At 41.4% G+C, this 16,746-nt stretch overlaps 1 long non-coding RNA gene across 3 annotated transcripts in view; it reads right to left on the bottom strand.

Moving 5' to 3' along the window:
* The window catches only part of LOC140642283 (uncharacterized), a 121,359-nt gene that overhangs the window by 60,962 nt on the left and 43,651 nt on the right, over window positions 1–16,746 (bottom strand). The gene's annotated exons all lie outside the window — the stretch shown is intronic.

The following is a 16,746-nucleotide window of genomic DNA, read 5'->3' on the forward strand; positions in this document are numbered from 1 at the left end:
CTTCTGTTTTTAAATTAATCCATCAAAGATCCAGAACTGAATCTCACTGGCCTGGCTTGGGTGCCATGCTCACCCCTCGACAAATTCTGTGGCCATGTGTAGGTGAAGTTCTCACTTTCCTGGGCTCAGGAAGGAGGGTGGGAAACACATCTGACCACATGGCCTGAAGAGGAGAAGTGTATTTTCAAAGTAAAGTTAGGGGAGCTATTTTCAATTCAAGGGGAATAGATGCTGGAAAGGCAGCAACACATGTAATGGTGCTCAGCCCAATATCCACAGCTGTCTGCCCCTGGGCCTCCCTAAAGGGGGATGCATGGTCCTGGCTTGGGCAGTCACTCCATTCAGAAGGTGAGAAAGATGGCGCTCTTCAAACAACTTTTCTTTGCCCTAAATCCTTAAGCTTTCTGAGTTATCAGGTAGTAAAAATGGAAAGCAGACTTGTTTTTCCTCCATGCCTAGGGGAGAGCTCCAGAAGTTCTCCCCTTTTTACTCTGAGATGAAGCCCTTGTCCAACTGCTGACCCAGAGGCTCTGAGTTCAGGTCAAGCTCCTCCTCTGAGGAAATGAATTACGTGGTACACAGTCAGATCTCACCAACGGCATTGAGGACCTTGCTTCTAGTCCCTCACACACTCTAGGTCACCCATATTTCACCTAGGCAAAGTCCTCAGGCTCTGGAGCAGGGTTACCTGAATGAGTGTTGCAAATCCTTCACATTCTTTGACCCCTCACAGATTACTTAACCTCTCTGTGCCTCAGTTTGCCTTTTCTATAAATAATGTAGGTAAAATGCTTAGCACAGTGCCTAGAGCATACCCAGTGCTAATTAAGCATTATCTCTTATTATAATTATTACCTCATTTGGCGTTGTAAAAAACAAAATGGGTTAACACATAAACAGTGATAGGCACATAGTAAACGCTTAATAGATGTTTGTTGTTACATTACTTAAAGAACAGTAAGACACAGGGACCCTTATTTTGTGGTCAGTCTCACAACCTCAGCTGGCTGTTAAAATCAGAAAGCTTTTAAAATACTCATGTTTGAGATCTGAAGGCCCATTAGGCCTCAGCCTTGCCTGCTCTGAAACCACCTGGAGGAGCTTTAGTAGCTACAGATGTCTGAGCCCTGCCCCAGAGACTGATGTAAACAGTCTGTAGTCAGTCCCCTTGGCATTGGGACATTTCACAGCTTCCCAGGTGATTTTAATGGGTGGCCAGAGCTGTGAACTTCTGGCAGTGGTTCTAGCCGGGTGATTCTCAGACTGATGGGGTGCAAAAAACTCTGAGAGTCCTGAATATGGTCCCCTCAAGGACCTCCAGTGGGTGTCAAGCCAAGAAGCAACTGGTGGTGATCACAAACTCCAATCAAAGGCTCAGCACCCTGAGAGCAGGGCCCTGCTCAGAGGGTTCATGCAAACATTAGTGTTCCAGGGGAAGGAAAAAGGTACTGTTCCAACCAGCTGGCCTGCCTTATTTGGGAATCAAGAAACCCTAGGTCTGACCCTGGCCAAGATCAAAATCTTCAAGTTTACTAGATGTGATTTCCTTTGGTGAGAGCTATGTCCTTCACTCATTGATGTGTGGGCTTCACAGTCTACAGGGGGATGTGGAGATGGAAACAAGAAGGTCCTGTAGAGGTACCTTGTTTACATGGTGTCAATGGTGTTTGCTGAGACAGGGAGCAAAGCCAAATCACAGGTTTGTAGCAGGGTGTGTTTGGGGGTGGGGATGTGAAGTACAGAGTCATTCATCTTTGCATCTAACATAATAGCTGTCATCCTTGGCTACGCACGCAAAACCCCTGGGAGCCTTTACAAATATCTGCAGTCCAATCCCTACCCCAAGACTTGCTGCTTTATGGCTGACCCTTGAACAACAGGGGTTTGAACTGCATGGGGGTCCACTTACATGCAGATTTTTTTCAATACAATCCAGTACTATAAGTGTATTTTCTCTTCTTTATGATTTCCTGAATAACATTTTCTTTTCTCTAGCTCACTTTATCATAAGAATACAGTATATAATACACATAACATGCATCATGTGTTCATTAACTGTTTATGTTATCAGTAAGGCTTCCAGTCAACAATAGGCTGTTAGTAGTTACATTTTAGGGAAGTCAAAAGTTAGACATAGATTTTTGACCACCTGTGTGGGGTGGGCGAGTGGGGGAGGGTGAGTGTCAATACCCCTAACCCCTAGGTTGTTCAAGGGTCAATTCTATTTGGTCTGAGGGTGAGTCCTCCAGGTGCATCTTGCATGCAGCCAAACTCACAACTGCTCAAATCCTTAGTATAGGACCTGAACAATGGAAGGACTGGGTGTGGCAAGTGACCTAAGAATGGGTCCTTATTATGGAGAAACCCAGGGGCACAGGGTCAAGCCCCTTTAGCTTCTGGGATGGTTTCTGACGGGCACTGGTCTGTGTTAAGTGCTATGGGGGGGGAGGAAAGGACACCTAAGGACTGAGTGTGGGGCAGGAGGAAGAGCTCTTATTTTTGTGGCCTTGTCCATTTTGAACATATTTCCTTTGAACTCTTACATAAAACAGGAAAAGAAGGACTAGAATCAGATGATATCCTTCTATTGTGAGCTCAGCTAGAGTTGCAGATCTAAGGATCCTGCACCAAATGACTCTCCCCTATAAGCTACCCAAGGATCCCCAGAGTGTCCTGACCCTTAGAAATAGGAGGCTGGTGTTGAGAGCCAGGGGAGATCCTGGATGAATAACTACACAAAGGGGCTCAGTCCTGGGGGAAGGCAGGGCTGGGCAGAAGCTACAGGCTGCAGATGTATTATTCCTGAAGCACCTCTCTGAAGACGCAGGCTGTTCCCATGGTAATTTGAGTCAAACCATGGGGGAAGTAGCTCATCACTGCATGGTCAGTTAGACATAATATGTGATTTTAGATAACTTTCTTTGACTGAATCTGTTATCAAAAATCATTTCCACCTCTGGAGTTTACATTGCTATTTTTTAAAGAGAAAAACTGTGGAAAAGTGCATCCTTATGAAAATATCCTCCACTTTCTATTCTCTCTGTTTCTCCCTCCCTCTCTCCCTCACTCTCTCTTCTCTCTGCTTTGAAGCCATCAAATTGATTCAGCTCAAGGCTAAATATAGGGATGACTAACAATGATTTCCACAAGAGCCTTAGAAATCGCTTGTAAGCGAGCAAACGGAAAATAGATTATCCAGCAACCACATCAACCAGCGTTTGAGACAACAACCTAAATCCAGCCACTGAAGTGAAATGAAAAGTAATGCTCTTTCCTCAGACGGCCTGTCAGCTGCATCGCCTGAGCAGGAAGAAGGAAATATATGGATGGTGTGTAATGCCCTCAAGACTGGCTCTGGCTGTGGTGGTAATTCCTAGTTGGAGCTGTCACCTGGGAGGGGCTAGGGGGCTAGGGGGCTGGGGTGAGTGTCCATTTCCACGTTGGCATTGCAGTGAGTTTTCTAGAAATTAGGCAGTTTATGAGATGTGGCTATATTTATCAGAAAGAGACTTTCCATACATTTCACATCCCTGCAGAGGCCTGGAATATTAGAAACAGCAGGTCAGAGAGGGCAAAGGGAATAGCTGGGTGATGGTGTGAGTCTGGTCCAGAATTGCGATCAAAACAGCCCTTGTGGACTGTGGAAGCTTCCCTGAACCAACCCCCTTATTAACCTGTTCAAAACACTGTGACTGCTTGTGCCTGGAAGCTGTCTGGTACCACACCGATGCCTGGGCAAGAAGGGCTCCTGCCCTTAGCTCTGTGTCCTCAAGGGCCCTACTCTGTACCCCAGGAGGTAAGAGGCCTGGAGATCAACAGGACATGTAAACCCAAAGGCCCCACCTCATCTTCTATAGAAAACAATGTTCTCTAAAAGACTAAAAACAATGGTTTACAAGCTAAAACTGTGAACCAAGTCACTTGTTTTCATATAACTCATAGGTTAAGAATGGTTTTCATATTTTTAAATGGTTGGAAAAATCAAAAGAAGAATAACATGAAAATCACCTAAGATTCACATTTCAGTGTCCATAGGTAAAGTTTATTAGAATACAGAATGTTCTTTCATCTACACAGTGGTGTGACTGTCCATAACCACAGGGGCAGGAGTTAAATAGTTATGATAGAAACCTGCATGATCCACAAAGCCCAAAATGTGTACGATGTGCCCATTTACAGAAAGTTTTCAGACCCTGGGTCTACACCATCCTCAGTTTACCTGGGACTCCACCTTACCTGCCCACAAGGCCCTAAACCCCCTAAACAGGGGTAGGGAGTGGGGTTAGGGCCCTCTCTGGGTTTTCTTCTTGGGGGTGGACCAGGCCTCCTCAGGGTAGCCAAGGGGTGACTTTGCAGGGAGCACAGATGGAGCTTAGCACCATCTGTGCCAGATGCCTTGTTGTGCAAGAAGTGGGTGTGGGAAGATAAAACTGGCAGGTGGAGGGTAGGGACCTCCAACTGGCCCCATCTGGATACAGTGTTCCAGGATCCAATATTAAAACTTGTCCTCCTGGGTTTGTCAGGACAGAAAGACTATATTCTGTGTTAGAGTTAGCTTGCTGTGCACACTTTAAACAGGGGTCTCCATTTGTGCTAATGCCCTGGGGTTCAATGTCACTTAGGCAACGGTGGGGGTGAGGGTCCCTAGACTACTCCTTTCTGTTCCCACCAGTGGGGGTGCTCTTCACCCAGAGCCACAGGGATTCTTCCCAATTCTACTCTGGCTGGATGTACTTGCTATCACATTTACATAATTTCTTTCAGTACTTACAAATTAATGACACATGAGTATGAAAATCAAGAGCTTTGTTGTTGGCACAAAAAAGGCAAATTTCTTAAAAAAAAAAAAACAATGGTATTGAAATAAGTGCAGGCAAGACAAGCGTACATGATTGGGAAAAATTTAAGTATTGAAAGGATTCTGCACTTTGCTTCTTATATGCATATAAAGCTTTGCTCCATTTTTAGAACCCAAACTGAGAGTGCAGCCATTTATTACACTTGTAACTTATATAAGGGAAAGAATATGAAGGTTCAATCAAAAGGACAAGACCCTTGACCCTACAGGCAAATCAGCATGCACTGATGTGCTTTACATTAAAGGCTTTAATATCTTTATCACTGCTTGCAATTTCCCACTTAACATTGTTGATTAACACTTCAGTGACCAATTCTATAGAAGATGCCATCTTGTACTATTATATGGGACATGGTACTAAAAGATACTAAAAGCTTTACGGGCTTCATTTCAATTAATTCTCACAAAAGTCGAATACGATAGATGCGAGTATAACCACAGAAAATGCAATGAAACTCAGGGTGAGGCACTTGCCCAAAGGCATACACAGCTAGTGATGAGAGATTTGAACTCAAGTCCACCTGACTCGGAGTTCGAGGGCTTAACTTCTATGCCATGCTCCACATGTGTGTGCAGTATGTGCAAACACATGAATGAATGATGACCCACAAACCCGAAGCTCCCACTAACTGGATGCTGTAGGGGAGTCAGGGTGCCAGGCAGAAGCACAAAAAAGCCACAGGCAATACCTGGCACAACATCCTAGAGCACTGTTTCTATTTGATGGTAAACAATAGAAAATGTCAAAAAAACATATTAAAGTGAACTTGTAAATATCATGGAATGAGACGCAAAATAATGAACCAAATACAAAACAGACTTCCCAGAACTCTGAAGTTGTGGGCTGCTTTGGCCTATATCCCCACACCCTGCGGGGACCACTGCTCTTACAGGCCCTTAGGTGGAAATGCGGGGAAGCACAGTCCTGTGGAGTATTAGAATTGCCTCCCTCTGGGGAGCCAGGGCATAGGGGCACAAGATTCCCCAACAGGTGAAGAGCCTGAAAGAGTCTTGGGGTGGAAAATCCAGGATTAGGGGTTTTAGGCAAGCCAGAGCAATAGTGAGGGCCCACTGTGCCCTGAACCCACTGGGCCTATAGAAGCCTTTCTAGCAAGTTCTTTGATCTTCACATAGCCTCTCCCATTGACAGAAACTGTTGGGTTTATGACTTATGTTAAGTGTCCTGACCTCCATCTCATTTAGTACAGACCCTGGCAACGCATGTCTAATGAATTGATCAAGGTCCCAGGGCACTGAGGAATGAATGCTGAGCTGTTCCTGGAAGTGAGCCAGGAATAGTGATGTCTACTTCTGTGCAGCTGTGGAATGCATTCAATTATTCAGTGAATATGACAACGTTGTGAAGTCTGCAGGAAGAGCCTGGGGCTCTGAGAACTTACCTGTCCTGCTCAAAGTCATAGAACTGATGACCTCAGACTCAAGGCACTTACTGGCTCGGTTAGTAAGCTTGGACAAGTTGGATTTCTCCAGGACTCAGTTTGCTCATTGACAGAATGGGATTAACAGGGCTGTTAGGAAGATTCCATGACACAGGGTGAAGATTAAATGATACAAGGTGTGTAGAGTGCCTCCAGTATGAACAGGGACACCACTGCCTGATAACTGTTAGCTATTTTAACACAACTTATAGCTGCTCCTGAGAGAGGCAGCTGGGTAAGGAGGAGATACACAGCACTGTGAGATATAATCCTATAAGTGGTTTGTAACATGGATCTGACCATACAGAGTGGAGTTACTGACCAAAAGGATAATAATTCTACATAGAGCTGCTTCTATGAATTCATGGAATTATTCCTCTTAATATCCCATCCTGTGAAAGAAAGTTGAGACTCAGAGAAATGAAGTAATTTTCTTAAAACACCTCAGTGTGAAAGAGTGGAAGAATGATCATAACTGCCTCTATAAGCCTCTGGGCTTCACTGTGGAGGCAGAACTGGGCCTGGACAGCAGTGGAGGGCCTGAGGCCACCAAGGACAAGCCAGTGCCTGCCCGCCACCAATAACAACTGGCATTGTGTCAGGTGAGGGCCTCTGGAGAGGGTAAGGATAGAGCTCATGTTGCCAGACTCCATAGTTGAGTCCTCCCACCTCCCTTTTCACCTTAGCTTCCTCTAAAATCACGTACCTTGCCAAGATGCAGAGCTAGAAAGTTCATAAATCAGAGAATCGCTGAGTGGCAAACAAACTGGTTTCAGAACTGCAAGAAAGGAAGTGACACTTCCCCAAGGGCTGCAAAGATGCTGTTTGTGAGAAAAGTGAGAGGGACCTGGCACCAGGCCCACGAAGAGACAGGTACTTCTGCAGAATGGCTTAAGTCCCAGTCCAAGTCTGCAAGCACCTTAATTATCCATGGCTCCAGGAGCCTCTGCTTTGGCTTCCATGTCCACTCCTCACCCGCTGCTTGGCCACATCACATCCTGCTTTTGTCTGCTCACTACCTTCTGTCACACACAGTATGAATTCACATTTTATGACCACACTGTCCACTTCTCCTTCCACTTCTCCTGCCACTTTTACTAACTACACTGGCTTCTAACCTGCCTGAGAAACCTCAGGCTTGCTCCTGCCTCAAGACTCTGTACTGGTGTTCCTTCTGTCCATATCCCCATTCCTCTACCTCTGCAAACAGCTGATTCCTCTTGTTGCTCAGGTTTCAAGTCAACTATTACCTCTTCAGAGTTTTTCCCTCACCTCCCAATTTAAGTTATACTCTGAGGTTAATCACCATTTTAAGTCTTCTTCATGAAGTCTTAAAAATCACCACCTTCTAGGCTCAGGTGGTTAAGCGGTTGCCTTCAGCTCATGCCCTGGTCTCAGGGTCCTAGGATCCAGCCCTACATGGGGCTTCCTGTTTAGCGGGAAGCCTGTTTCTCCCTTTCCCTCTGCCCCTTCCCCTGCTCATGATCTCTCTCTCTCTCTCTCTCACTTTCTCAAATAAATAAAAAAAAGTCTTTTTAAAAAATCACCACATAAAATGATTTTGATATTTCTTTCTCTCTCTGAAGCAAAGACCTTGCCCCACTTGTTTACTCTAGGGTTAGAATGGGGCCTGGAGAGTAAGCACTCAATGAATCGTTGCTGAATCTGCAAACAAATCCGCATAGGAATGAAGACTTCTGAAACCAGCAGTGAGCACACCTTGCTGGCAGGTGCCGCCTGGCTCTGGGCAGCCCTCATGGCTGTGGTCCATGCTCAAGCCATCCCCTAGGTTTGCCGCTGGGGGCCATAGGAAGATGGAACAGATGGGTAGGTGAGAGAGGATATCAAAATTCCTTGAGCTTTGATTTATTTTTAATTCTGAAAGACTAGCTACCCTCATCTTGAATTAATCTTGTACATCCAGTAGCCCAAATCCTAACCTTAGAATCCTAAGCAATTAGTCATGTGAGATTAGAAGTGATGCAGAAAGGAAGGACAGTTGGCTTAAGAGCTAGGAGACCTGGATGTGGGTTCCAGCTCCATCTTTACATGCTGGGTGACTCCAAGTAACCACAGAGCATCTGGATCTCCTCTCTGGAAAATGGTTGAGTGTGTGAATTTGGGAGTCATATAACCTTAGGTCTGAATATGAATTAGGCCAGCTACTAAGTGAGGTATACAGCTTACTTAACCTCTCTTTGTCCCAGTTTCCTTATCTATGACATGGAAATCTTAAAACCATCTCAGAGTGGGGGCATCAAGATTAAGTAAGCTGATGCTTGTCAGATGTACTGTTCTGTGACTGGCACATACTGTCTTCACTGCTGTGACCTCTGGATACCAAGCGGAGGATGTGGCTGTCATCTTCTAAGCTGACAAGTAAACCCTCACCATTTACATAATCCTTTAGCTGGGGTAGTTCTCAAAGGGTAGGCTCTGGAACAGCAGTATCAGTATCACCTGGGAACTTGTTATAAAAGCAAATTCTCAGGCCCCATCCCGACCTAATGAACCAGAAACTCTGGGGGTGGTACCCAGCAATCTAGGTTTTAACAAGCCCTTCCACATGATTCTGATACCCAAGTAAGCTGAAAACCGCAGCTTCAGCCCCAATCTCCTTAACACTAGCTTCACATTAGAATCATCTGACGTACTTTAAGATTATGCTACTGCCTGCCCCCAAATGCAGTGATTCCCATTTAGTTGGTCTGTGAAAGGACTCAGGCGTTGGTATTTCTGAAAGCTCCCTCAGTGATTCATAGACAGTTGGGCCTGAACACTCCACCTGTCCCACTGCCTACTGTAGAAATGGATTTGTTTCCATCCCTGGAGGTTGATCACTCTGTGATCATTTGAAATTCCTTATGATGACAGACATCCACATCTTAATCAGGAACTGTTTAATTCACATTATGAAAAACTATATGCCCCTCAATTGGACAATACAGAAGACATGGATAAATTCCTGGAAACATAACCTTCCAAAATTGAATCAGGAAGAAAAAGAAAATTTGAAGAAACATATTACCAGCAATGAAACTGAATCAGTAATCAAAAAACTCCCAACAAAAAAGGTCTAGAATTGGATAACTTTATAAGTGAAATATACCAATATTTAATAAGAGTTAATATCTATTCTTCTAAAACTATTCCAAAAAATAGAGGAGGAAGGGAAGCTTCCAAATTCATTCTACGAGGCAAGCATTACCCTGATACCAAAGCCAGACAAAGACATCACACAAAAAAATTAGAGGCCACCTATCTCTGATGAACATAGATGTAAAAATCCTCAATATTAGAAAACCAAATCCAACAATACATTAAAAAAAATCATTCACCATGATCAAGTAGGATTTTTTCCAGAGATGCAAGCATGGTTCCATATTCACACATCAATCAATGCAATACATCTATCAATAAGAGGAAGGACAAAAGCCACATAATCATTTTAACAGACGCAGAAAAATATGACAACATACAACATCCACAATAAATATTCTCAACAAAGTAGGGTTAGAGGGAATATACTTTAACATCATAAAGGCCATATATGAAAAATCCACAGCTAACATCATATTCAGTGGTGAAAACTGAGAAGGTTTCCTCTAAAATGAAGAACAACAGAAGGTTGTCTACCCTTGCCACTTTTATTCAACATAGTACTAGAAATCCTAGCCAAGAGGCATCCAAATGTAAGGAAGAAGTACAACTTTTACTATTTTCAGATGACATGATACTATATAGAGAAAATCCTAAAGACTCTACCAAAAAATTACTAGAACTAATAAATGAATTCAGTAAAGTCACAGGATAAAAAATTAATATACAGAAATCTGTTGCACTTATATACACTAATAATGATGTAGCAGAAAGAAAAGTTAATAAAACAATCTCATTCACAATTGCATCAAAAACAATAAAATGCTTAAGAATAAACTTAACCAAGGAGGTTAAAGACCTGTACTCTGAAAACATAAAATGATGAAAAAATTGAAGTGACACAAACAAATGCAAAGATACTCCATGCTCGTAGATTAGAAGCATGAACAAATATTATTAAAATGTCCATACTACCCAAGCCAAACTACAGATTTAATGCAATTCTTATCAAAACACCAACAATATTTTTCACAAAACTAGAATAAATAATCCTAAAATTTGTATGGAACTATTTTGGGGGAAAGACTCCAAATAGCCAAAGCAATCTTGAGAATGAAGAACAAAACTAGAGATATCACAATTCCAGATTTCAAGAAACACTACAAAGCTGTAGTGATCAAAACAGTATGGTCCTGGCACAAAAATAGACATATAGATCAAAAGAACAGAACAGAGAGCTCAGAAATAAACCCACCATCACAATGTTAATCTGTGACAAAGGAAGAAAGAATATACAATGGGGAAAAGACACTCTCTTCAACAAATGGTACTGGGAAAACTGGACAGCTACATGCAAAAGAATAAAATTGGACCACTTCCTTATACTATTCACAAAAATAAGTTAAAAATGGATTCAAGACCTAAATGTGAGACCTGAAGCCATAAAACTCCTAGAAGACCACATAGGCAGTAATTTCTTTGACATTGACCATAGAAACATTTTTCTAAATATGTCTTTCCAGTCAAGAGAAACAAAAGCAAAATTAAACTATCAGGATTAGACCAAAGTAAAAAACTTTTGCATAACAAAACAAAAAGGCAGTCCACTGATCAACAAAATAAAAAGGCAACCTCCTGAATGAGAGAAGATATTTGCAAATGATATATTCAATCAGGGGTTAATCTCCAAAATATAAAAAGAACTTATGCAACTCAACACCAAAAAACCCACAAATAATCCAATTAAAAATAGGTAGAGGATATGAATAGATATTTTTCCAAAGAAGACACACAGCCAACAAACACAGAAGATGCTCAACATCACTAATCATCAGGAAAATGCAAATCAAAACCACAATGATATATCACATTACACCTGTCAGAATGGCTAAAATAAAAAACAAAAAGTAAAAGTGTTGGGGGGAAAGGAACCCTTGTGGACTGCTGGTGGGAATGCAAACTGGTATAGCTACTGTGGAAGACAGTATGGAAGTTTATCAAAAAGTTAAAAATAGAATTAAAATATTATCCAGTAATTCCACTACTGAGTATACACCAAGGAAAACAAAAACACCAATTTGAAAAGATACACGCACCTCTAAGTTTATTGCCGTGTTCTTTATAATAGCCAAGATACAGAAGCAGCCCAAGTGTCTGTCCATAGGTGAATAGATCAAGATGTGGTACACACACACACACACACACACACACACACACACAAACAATGAAATATTACTCAGCCATAAAAAAGAACGACATCTTGCCATGTGCAACAACATGGATGAACCTAGAGGGCATGATATTAAGTGAAATAAGTCAGAGAAAAGACATAAACCATTTGATTTCAGTTATATGTAGAATTTAAGAAACAAAACAAATGAATAAAAAAAGAGATAAACAAAAAGCACTCTTAAATACAGAGAACAAACCGATGGTTGCCAGAGGGAAGGTGGGTTGGGGGCAGGGTAAAAAATGGTTAATTCAACTATATTTATGCAGTGCCAGCTTTCTCCTGGGTCTTAGAGGCATAGAAGATACTTCCAGTCCTTTTAAGAACTTTGTGATTTAGGTGTTCAATTACAGAACAAAGAACTAACAGTAAAGAGTGATAATGTTGCCCTTTCTTGTGCCCACAATTAACTGGGTGACTTAAAGCAGATCACATGAGCTCCCTGGATCTGCACTGGAAACACATTGTACCACTTCTTAGGGAAGGTGAGAGTATAGAATGAGAAAATGTTTGTGAAAAATACAAAGCATGGCATACATATAAGATGATACTATATTATGTATTATTTATTGGCTTTGTTTTTCTCTTCATGGTCCTGAACACAGACTGCAGATAGCCAGTTAGAAACTCATGACATTAACTGGGGATTCATCTATATCCCAATCACTTTCTTCTACAGATGAGGAAATGGAAGTTCAGAGGGAGCATTTGCTTTGCCCAAAGAAACATGTGGGTCACAGGACCAAGCCGTGAAACTCTGGCCAGAAGTCTCCAAGCCTCCAAATATATCACTCCCAAGAGAGACCTATGGGAAGGATATTGATAAACGGAAGACCACCAGGCCCTGAATCCATCTGCCAGCTGGAGGACTGCTGCAGGGGAAGGCTCTGGATACACAGAGTTTTCATATTTGAGGAACTGGCCTGAGGAAGAACAGAGATTGTTCTGTAGAATGTCAGAGGGTAGCAGAACAGAGTACATCTTAACATAGAGAAGGCAACAAAAAAATAGAACAGTGCTATCTTGGGGGCTAGTGAGTTTCCTGAGACAGGAGGTATTCCTATATGCTAGGCAACAAACTCAGAAAATCTATAACCTGAATCTTTTAAGGCTCATTGTAGCATTGGGGAGAGGTTGGATTCCATTAGTGCTTTTTGATTATGGCTGTCCATTGAAATCACCTGAGGAGCTTTTCAAACATACAGATGCCCAGGCCCCAATTGTGGTCATTTAAAATCAGAATCTCTGGGGTAGGGAGCAGGCATGATATTTTTCTCAAGTTCCCCCAGACGATTCTAATGTGCAGCTGGAGTGTGGCACCGCTAGACTAGATTGGTCTTTAAAGTAACTTCCAAATTTGAGATTCTATGATTCTAAGAAATTCCCTTTAGGCAGGAAGGGAACAGCACCCCCCACCCCAACCAACCAATATGTCATTTCCTTTAGTAGCTTTGAGTTAGCTGGTACTAAGAATTCTTTTTTACAGGGGTTGAAAAAGGCCACTTATGTGGACAACCTGAGCTGGAAACGATGGGTTTCACTTCCCAGCATGATGGTGATCATTCTATTCCTAAAATAGAATATTATGAAAATCCAGGGTCTTTGTTTTTCAGTTTAAACTAAAGTCTGACTTCTCTGGAAATGTTATATGTGAGGGCTTATTGGGATTTCCCAAGGAAACATTTCTGCAGACAAGATTTCATCAAACCTAATCCACATCTCCATCAGATTGCCTGTTAAAGGGGTCTTACACTCAACACAGTTAACCATAGGCCTTTACTCTCTACATCTAGCCCAGTGACATCAAGACCCACATTCTCACTCACTCCAGGTAAACTCCTCATCATATTCTGTAGAATCAGACCAAAACGCTCTTCCTGTTTCCCATGATCTTTGGTTTTTCTGACATTCTCAACTTAGAGAAAGAAGTTTCCAGAGTATTATTTGTCTTATACTTTTTAGAGTGAGGAAACCCTAAGGGCCATATCAATCTCTTCCTTACTGAAGACAAATGTCTCTGCTTTACAAAAGAAAACTCCCTCATTTCCTAGAGAGAAAATGCCTGCAAAATAAGAGGTCTGTGGATAATGCTGCTGAAGGAGAGAAGGCTTTCTTTCAGGGGAACAAACATGAGGCTGTGCCAGAGGAGGCCTGGGTTTCAAAACAAGAGTACCCACTCTGATCCTGGAACCCTTTCTCATGGTGCTTTGGAGTCTGGGGATGAAGAGAGACTTCTGTGGTTCATAAACTCTTAGGAGATTAAATAGATGTAGGTAGATATGTTAAAGTTCTCCAGAGCAACAAAACCAACAGGATATGTGTGTGTATATCATGTACTGCAATATATACATATACATGAATCCCATGACCACATGGGCTTTATTCCAAATTTATTCCACAGCAAGGGTGGTTCAGTATCTGATAATCAATCAATGTAATATATCACATCAACAGTCCAAAGAAGAAAAATACGATTATATCAATTGACACAGGAAAACATTTGACAAACTTCAACAACCATTCATGAAAAAAACTCTCAGTATATTAGGAATAAAAGGAATTTCTTCAACCTCATAAAAGCATCTACCAAAAACCTAGAGCTTATATCAGACTCAGTGGTGAAAGGCTGAATGCTTTCTCTCTAAGGTTGATAAGAAAGCAAAGATGTCTTCTCTTATCACTCTTACCCAAAACAGTACTAGAAGTTCTACCCATTGAAATAAGGCAAGAAAAGGAAATAAAAGACATTGCAAGTAGAAAAAAAGAAAGACACGTGTCTTTATTTGCAGAAAACATGATTGTCTCCTGAGAAAATCCCAAGTAATCTACAAAAAGATCTTCTAGAACGAATAAGTGAGTTCAGTAAAGATATAAGATCAACATAAAACACCAATTGCATTTCTATATACTGATAATGAACACGTGGAAACAAAAATAAAAAATGCAACACAACCCTTAGTCTGAATAGTTAAAAATCTAATAAAACATGTGTAGGATCACTATATTGAAAATTATAAAGTGATGGTGAAAGAAATCACGGAAGACCTAAATACCTGGAGAGAAACATTGTGTTCATGGGCTGTAACACTCAACATAGCAAAGATGTCAACTCTCCCTAAATTGATCTCTAGGCTTCATGCAATTGTTACAAAAATCCAAACAAGGTTTTCTAGCAAGGTGGATGAGATATCATGGAAACAATCTTATTCTAAAATTGATATAGTAATGCACAGGGCGTAGAATAGCGAAAAAAAATCTTGACAAAGAAGAATAAAGTGGGAGGAGTCATTCTACCCCTTATTAAGGCCTGTGTTAACTTTAGCAGTCAGGATAGCATGCTAGTGACAGAGGGCTAGGCATATGGATTAATGGAACAACAGCAAACTCAGAAATAGACCCTAATTAATATGCCAACTAGTTTTTGACAAGATGCAAAGGCAATTCAATAACCTTTTCAACAAATTATATTGAAGCAACTGGACAAATGTAAGTAAAAAAAAAAACATGAGATAAACCTCACACTTTATATAAAATTAATTCAAAATGGATCATGGATGTAAAAATAAAACGCAAAACTGAACTTTTTAAAAAACTGTAGGAAAAGTCTTCATGAACCAGAACTATGCAAAGAGTTCTTAGACTTGACACCAAAAGAGTGATGCATAGAAAGAAAATTTGACAAGTTGGATTTTACCAAAATTAAAAACCTTTGCTCCATGAAAGCTTGTACAGACTGGGATAAAATATTTGCAAATCAAATTTGACTAAGGATGAGACTCTGGAATATATAACAACTCTCAAAACTCAACAATCCTGTTATAAAATGGGCAAAAGACATGCACAGACATTTTACTGAAGAGAATATACAGATGGCAAATAAACACATGAAAAAAACATTTAATTTTAAATACATCACCTGGAGAAAGCAATTAAGGTGAAAACCACTAATGAGTGGTGTTCTTGGGAACAGACAAAAGCACACACAGGAAATGGGATAGGTCTCAAGCAGCTCCTTATAAACACAGCTGCCCTTTTTAGCTTTGCAAGGAAACCAGGTTCTAGAGGGCCTCCAAGTAGGAGCACCATGACTCTTCCATCTGACTGTTCTGTTCAAATAAAGAAAGAGGAAACTGAGCAAACAGAAAGCATGCCATAATAGACTCCACAGCACAGTTAGTCTTAGGTCTTTACTCTCCTGGGTGAATTGGAAGTCTTCCTACAGAGGGGCTGGATGAAGAGGCATAGAACAGTAGCACAATGTCCTTTGGACACTGGCCTCGTCTCCTGCTGCTACTCCTTCCTCATACCCTTCTTGCCACTTTTATAGGGCCTAAATGGCTCTCTCTAAACCACACAGCAATCTGAGGATGGTACTAAATTTTGACAAGATGCAAAGGCAATTCAGCAACCTTTTCAACAAATTGAACTTCTAAGCTGCCTTAGAAAGCCAACTAGCATTCCTTTCCCAAACACACCATAGCCTTGCCTGCTTTAAAGGATACTGAGAAGACAAATGAGTTAATAAAGGCAAATAGCTTTGCAACTTGCCTATAGACGACCGTATGTAATCACTAAGTGGCTCATGCTCCCCTTACTGTTATCTACACCTCATAAGGCCATTTAGGTGATGCCAAGAGTCTAGTATTTCATCTGCAGTTCCTGCTTCATCAGAGCAAAGTCCTAATCACTGTATAGTAATCGGCAGCTGACCAGGCATTACTCAACCCTGTCATTCAAGGGAGAATCATGGTGCCCCTGATCCACTGCCCTCCAGAGCCTGCCTTCCTTGCAGAGGGTGGCTCTGTTTATGCAGAGGACCTACTAGGGACCCATCCCATTTCCTGTGTGTGCTTTTGTCTATTTCCAGAAACACCACTCGTTAGTGGTCCTTACTTTAATCACCTTCTCCAGGTGACATATTTAAGACAAATGAGGAATTTGTTCTCATTCAACTAGTTAGTTAGGGTAATAGTCCTATTTTCGCCCATTCAAATGAATCTTGTAGGTAAAATAATGAGAAAACATGTTTCCTCTCCCACCTTGGCCGTACTTTGAATGTTCTTGGCAGATTCAAGCAGAGTTGATATGTAAAAATCAGATCCTTACTGCTAATTAATTAG

This window comes from Canis lupus, chromosome 11, assembly GCF_048164855.1.
Source record: "Canis lupus baileyi chromosome 11, mCanLup2.hap1, whole genome shotgun sequence".
Classification (NCBI taxonomy): domain Eukaryota; kingdom Metazoa; phylum Chordata; class Mammalia; order Carnivora; family Canidae; genus Canis; species Canis lupus.